Source organism: Symphalangus syndactylus, chromosome 12 (assembly GCF_028878055.3).
Source record: "Symphalangus syndactylus isolate Jambi chromosome 12, NHGRI_mSymSyn1-v2.1_pri, whole genome shotgun sequence".
Classification (NCBI taxonomy): Eukaryota; Metazoa; Chordata; class Mammalia; order Primates; family Hylobatidae; genus Symphalangus; species Symphalangus syndactylus.
The window spans coordinates 75,806,472-75,812,090 of NC_072441.2; the positions used below are offsets into that span (position 1 = coordinate 75,806,472).

General features: G+C 45.2%; 1 non-coding gene across 1 annotated transcript; it reads right to left on the reverse strand.

Annotated features, from left to right (window-relative positions):
• Window positions 1–4,249: 4,249 nt before the first annotated feature.
• LOC134734921 (U1 spliceosomal RNA) lies at window positions 4,250–4,413 on the reverse strand. Its single transcript, XR_010117802.1, has one exon. It is a non-coding gene; the product is annotated as a U1 spliceosomal RNA (small nuclear RNA).
• Window positions 4,414–5,619: the final 1,206 nt, after the last annotated feature.

Genomic DNA, 5,619 nt, shown 5'->3' on the forward strand with positions numbered 1-5,619 from the left:
TCTCTGTTGTAGAAAGCCTGCTGTTCTCAGCTCCATTGGCTTTTCTGGGCAACCAGCAAGATGAACCTAGTGGGCAGTTACACTAATAAAAGAGAAACACAAATTGTAAGCATGCTTGAAAAGAAATGTAAGTCTGTGTATTTCTTTTGAAGAAACACAAAAGGAGGAGGAATGATAAGACAGGAAATACACTGTCCTAAATATTTTTGTGATTCTCCTGCCTCCCCCATTTCCTTCTTATCCCAACAACTGCTCCCTAGAAACCTTCAACTTAAACACGGTCCTGCCAGAACTGGGTTTGCCCTTCCCTTTACATTTTCCTCTCACCTGCCCCACACCCCTTCCATATCTAATCTGTTCTTTCACTTCCAGGTCGTTGAGTTTTTCCATTTAAAAATATGAAAGACACAGAAAGAAGAAGATAACTAGTCATCCATATTGGCATCACCTGGAATTAAGTACTCTTCACATATGTACATATTTTTCTTCCAAACAATTTTAAAGTTACTCTCATTTTTAAAAAAAAAATTATACATGCTTAGCACAGACCATACCACCAATACTGAAAAAGTACAGATACATAAAATTTCTGATCACCTTAAGTTCAAAATAACTTTTGTTAACATTAGGGCAACACTCATCGAGTCATGTTCTTCTGGTATATCTACAGAGAGAAGAATGTATATTTTAGCTAGACTGTCCCCCCCGCCCCACGCATCCACAAAAGAAAAAATAGAACAATAAAGAAAGCTCTCTCTCTCTCTATATATATATAGAAAGATATATATATATATATATATATATATATATGGGAGTTATATATTATATATATATCCTATATGTATGCTTTTGTAAAATTGAGGTTAGACTGTATTTTTATTTTACAAATATTCCATTTAATAGCGCATAAATTTAACTGGAAATAGAGACAGTAACACAAATGAAGGAATTCCTGAACTCTCAATCACATTTAGAGAGACACTTTTCTAAAGGAATCTTCTAAAGCTAAACTTACATTAAATTAAGTAGAAGGCATTATGATTTGCAGTGGTTTTTTTTTTTTTTTTTTTTTTTGAGACGGAGTCTTGCTCTGTCGCCCAGGCTGGAGTGCAGTGGGGTGATCTTGGCTCACTGCGACCTCTGCCTCCCAGGTTCAAGCGATTCTCCTGCCTCAGCCTCCCAAGTAGCTGGGACTACAGGTGCGCACCACCACACCCAGCTAATTTTTATATTATTAGTAGAGATGGGGTTTCACTATGTTGGCCAGGATGGTCTCGATCTCTTGCCCTCGTGATCCATCTGCCTCGGCCTCCCAAAGTGCTGGGATTACAGGTGTGAGCCGCTGTGCCCGGTCTTTTTCTTTTCTTCTTTTTTTTTTTTTTTTTTAGCGTGGCATCACTCACTCTGTCACCCAGACTGGAGTGTAGTGGCGCCAGCTCAGCTCACTGCAACCTCCACCTCCCAGGTTCAAGAGATCCTCCTGCCTCAGCCTCCCACGTAGCTGGGATTACAGGTGCCCACCACCACAGCTAGCTAAATTTTTTTTGGTATTTTTAGTAGAGATGAGGTTTCACCATGTTGGCCCGCTGGTCTCAAACTTCTGACCTCAGGTGATCCACCTGCCTCAGCCTCCCAGAGTGCTAGGATTACAGGCATGAGCCACCGCGCTCAGCCTGCAGCCTGCAGTGGTTTTCTTATTACTTTTCACAATCAAATTGATTAAGGCATTGGTTGAATATGGTACAATGCATCCATTTCAAATTTGATGACATGTCTATTACTCCAAAAGGTCCTTTTGTGCCCTTTATAGTCAGTCACCTCGACTCCCTGAACCCAGCAATCAATGATGTAGTTTCTGTCACTATACAGGTTAGTTTCACCTGTTCTAGAAATTCAGCTTGATGGCACCACACAGGATGCACTCTTTACATCACTCAGCGTGAGGTTTTTGAGATTCACCCGTGCTATCTCATGCTTCCATAATTTGTCCCATCTTCCATTGGATGAATATATCACAATAGGTCCATTCACCTCTTGATGCATATGAACCGTTTCTAGTTTCGGGACTATTGTAAACAAAGCTGCTAAGAACAAGTTCTTTTTGTGAATATGTGTTTTGTAAATTCCATTTGTCATTATTTAGTATTAACTTATTTTGTAAAAGGATGTCACCTTCACAAGTGCAAAATTCATTCAAATGTTTTTTGAAAAAAGTTGAGGCCTGAAGCAGAGGTCTACACAATTTTCTTTATTGTATTTCATAATTAAGGGGAAGAAACTTTATCTGGGATATTGTTTCCTGTCAGCAAATCCTTAATGTAAGCCACACACGATGCTAGCTGTACTATTAGACTATCTCCTGTAATCTGTGCAATAACTCTAAGAAGTACTTCATATTATTATTTTCCCGTAACACTTTCCAACTTGAAGCCTAGCAAATTGAAGGACCTGGCCCAAGGTCAAACAGAAGGCAAGTGGCAGCGCCAGGACTGGAGGAAGGCCTTCCCAAAGGCAGACAGAAGCTCAAGTCTTTGTCAGAACCTCGGTATTTCTGATGCGCCTGGAAGCCAATATCCAAGCCGTTCTCAGCCACTGGATTGGTGGGCTGCTTTTGCTCAGAAACTCCTCGATCAGGAATCCCAAGCATACGTTAGTGATGACGGTCCCGAAACAAGGGACATTTCTTAAACATTCTAAAAACCCGTTTGCTCATCGGTAACGTAATGCAAGTTGTTTTCGGTCTTGGTTAATGTATTTTATATTAGGCAATGTCCGCTGCTGGGGTTAGAAGTAAACGGCTCATATTCATCAAGCTAGCTCAGTCCGTAGGACGTACGGCTTCCACTCGCAGTGTCCTGAACACTGGTTGGGCGTCCTGTGCGTTCTAGCCGGTTTTCTTTGGAGCCGCGGGTTTCTGCACCACACCCCGGTCGGGATGGCAGAGGCTTCTAGGGACATGCGGATCTATGAGTGCCGTCCCAAGTGTAGCCACCAGGGGACGCCATAGGCCTTCCTGCCGTGGTCCTCCTTGCCTTTTCCGTTTGGGCCAGGTAGTTTCTATTGACCAAGACATTACAGATCAGAAGTGGGTGGGGTCAGAAAACACACCCTGGGAGAAGCTGGCAAAATGCCCAGAACCGCCATCACTAGGCCTGAGGTTTTCTTCCGTAGTGGAATTCTCGTGCTCATGTAGTGCAGGGACAAAACCAATTAGATACTTCTGGGAGTTAAAAAGAGATGAATTTACAGTGCCATTTGAGAAGGGGTATTAAGGAAACGTCCGAATTTGCCAGAGTACTGATGCGTGTCAGGTGCAAAACGCAGGTTGAGAGAGAGCTAAGTATTTTCTGTCCATGAAGGTGATAAGCGGGGGCCTGAAGAAAGAGGGACAGGGAGGACACTGGCCCCAGAGATAGAAAGAGGCGGCTTAGGGGTGGGAAGGATGGGTCGGGGTGCTATTTAGAAAGTTGTCTGGCAATGGATGTAGGATGTGGAAGAGAGACATCAAACAAGAAGCTGTCAATTAAATGAAGTCTGAAGAAAGACTAGATATGTAAACGGCAGGAGATAGTGGACCCGGCTGCTCATAAAATTTCCCGCCTTATATTTCAGGGAGGATTGCAGCGCATTTTCGCCAAGACAGGTGAGACTGCGGTTCTGACCTGCGGGTCTCGGGATGAATTGCCTTAGGGCACCTGGGCGCCGGAAGACCCGTTCCCCTCCACAAAGTAAGCGTGTTATGTCTACAACCCAACGGGGACACTAAGAGCCCCAAAGGCTCTGCTTTCTTCCCAAAGAGCAGCGCCCGTCTGCGTAGTTTGTACCTGGCTCTATGAGGTGAGAACACATTCCCTGCTATCACAGAAATCCTGCAAACTCCTGTGGGGGGCTGCGGTTAGAAGCAGAGGCTGTGTGAAAGGTGACTGGGGGCTAGGGAAAAACACGAAGATTTTTACAGAACGTGAGACCCCAAGAGACTGGAGACCATGGACAAATCTCTGAAAAAAGCAAGCTCATGTTGAAAGGAAGGAGCTATGCGGACTTCGCGCTACTGAGCTTGTGTTAAACAGGAACGTAACGCCTGACGCTTATCTCTCCGGCAGGAACGACGTATCTCTGCCAGAGAAATAAGTTACTTCCTGTTTCCCTGCCATCCGGCTGTAAGAATAACACGACACCACGAAAATTATACACCAATAAAAGCGGAAAGTAGACCTTTGAATACAACCTGCTTTTGCACTGCAAAATTCAAGGGAAAGCGCGAACGCAGTCCCCCACTACCACAAATTATGCAGTCGAGTTTCCCACATTTGGGGAAATCGCAGGGATCAACACACCCGGAGTGTGATGGATAAGCCTCGCCCTGGGAAAACCACCTTCGCGATCATAGTATCTCGCCTGCCAGGTAAATATGAGTTCACACACCTCCGTCCTGCAACAGGTCCATACGCCTCAACCTTTACAGACACGGTCACTTGCCCCGCGCACCCCTCCCCCCGCCGCCGCCCATGCCACCCCGAGCCCTCCTAGCCCTGACACACAGCTGGGACTCTCACGTCCAACCGGCGGTCCTGGACTTGTTCCCAAAGCAGGAGAAATCCTTCGTGGGAAGCAGCAGCCCCTGAGCTGTCTCATCTACATAGGAATCGCCGTATCCGTGATGTCACCAACAGCGTCTTTCCCGGTCCCCGTCTGCTCTTGCGCCCCAACCTCCGCCACCCAGCTACCAACCCGCTGCGGGAGCCGGCGGAGGAAGTGACGCCTGCCTCTATCTCCTTTCCCTGCCTTCCCCGCCCCTGGTCCTTCCCAAAGAAGTAGTTGCTTAGCCTGTGATGCCAAGGACCCCTTTGGCGGCCAGCTGGAGCCTGTGCGCTCTTCTTCAAATAATGGCTTTTAATGCGCAAGCTAGAAAGTTTAGGATTACAAAGAAAACTGGTACTTTTCACATACGGTTATCCTTGTGATGTGGCATTCCGCTTGACACTGGAAGTCGTTCAATATCAGAGAGAAACCGTATCTATGAAACTAGAGAGGCTGCTCAGATGATTGCAAACCAGCCATCCTTACTTGTTTTAACACTAGGAGTGTTATAAAGATGGTTGTCCAGTTTCATGAATCTTGCAGGGTTTTTTTCAAATACAGCAATGTACAAAAATGTGCTGTCACAGTAGAGCACACTGGACACTCAGGCACGGTGCTGGAGTCGTTTTGTCATCTCTTCACTGCCTTCTCTAGACCTTAGCTCTTACCTCATGTTAACACTTTATATGCTGCAAAGACAGAAAAGAAGTCATCCAAATTTGGCAACAATATTTTGGGGAAATTTTATTTCAGGTGTTTAACTGATTACTTTTAACATGTAGACTACAACACCAAAATCTGACAATACTCCGCAGACTTATTAATGGTTTCCACCTCCGTCTCTGCAAATCTGTCAGGCAAGTTTTTCCTGCTCTTTACTTTCATATAAACTGAGTCATACAGTGTGTAGTGGGTTTTTGCAGGGGAAGTGTTACTGCCCAACAGGTTCACCTTGCCTGCTGCCTAGACAGAGCCAATTTTTCAACACAGGGGAATTGCAATAAAGAGTTATTTAAACACAGCTGGCTGTGTGGGAGA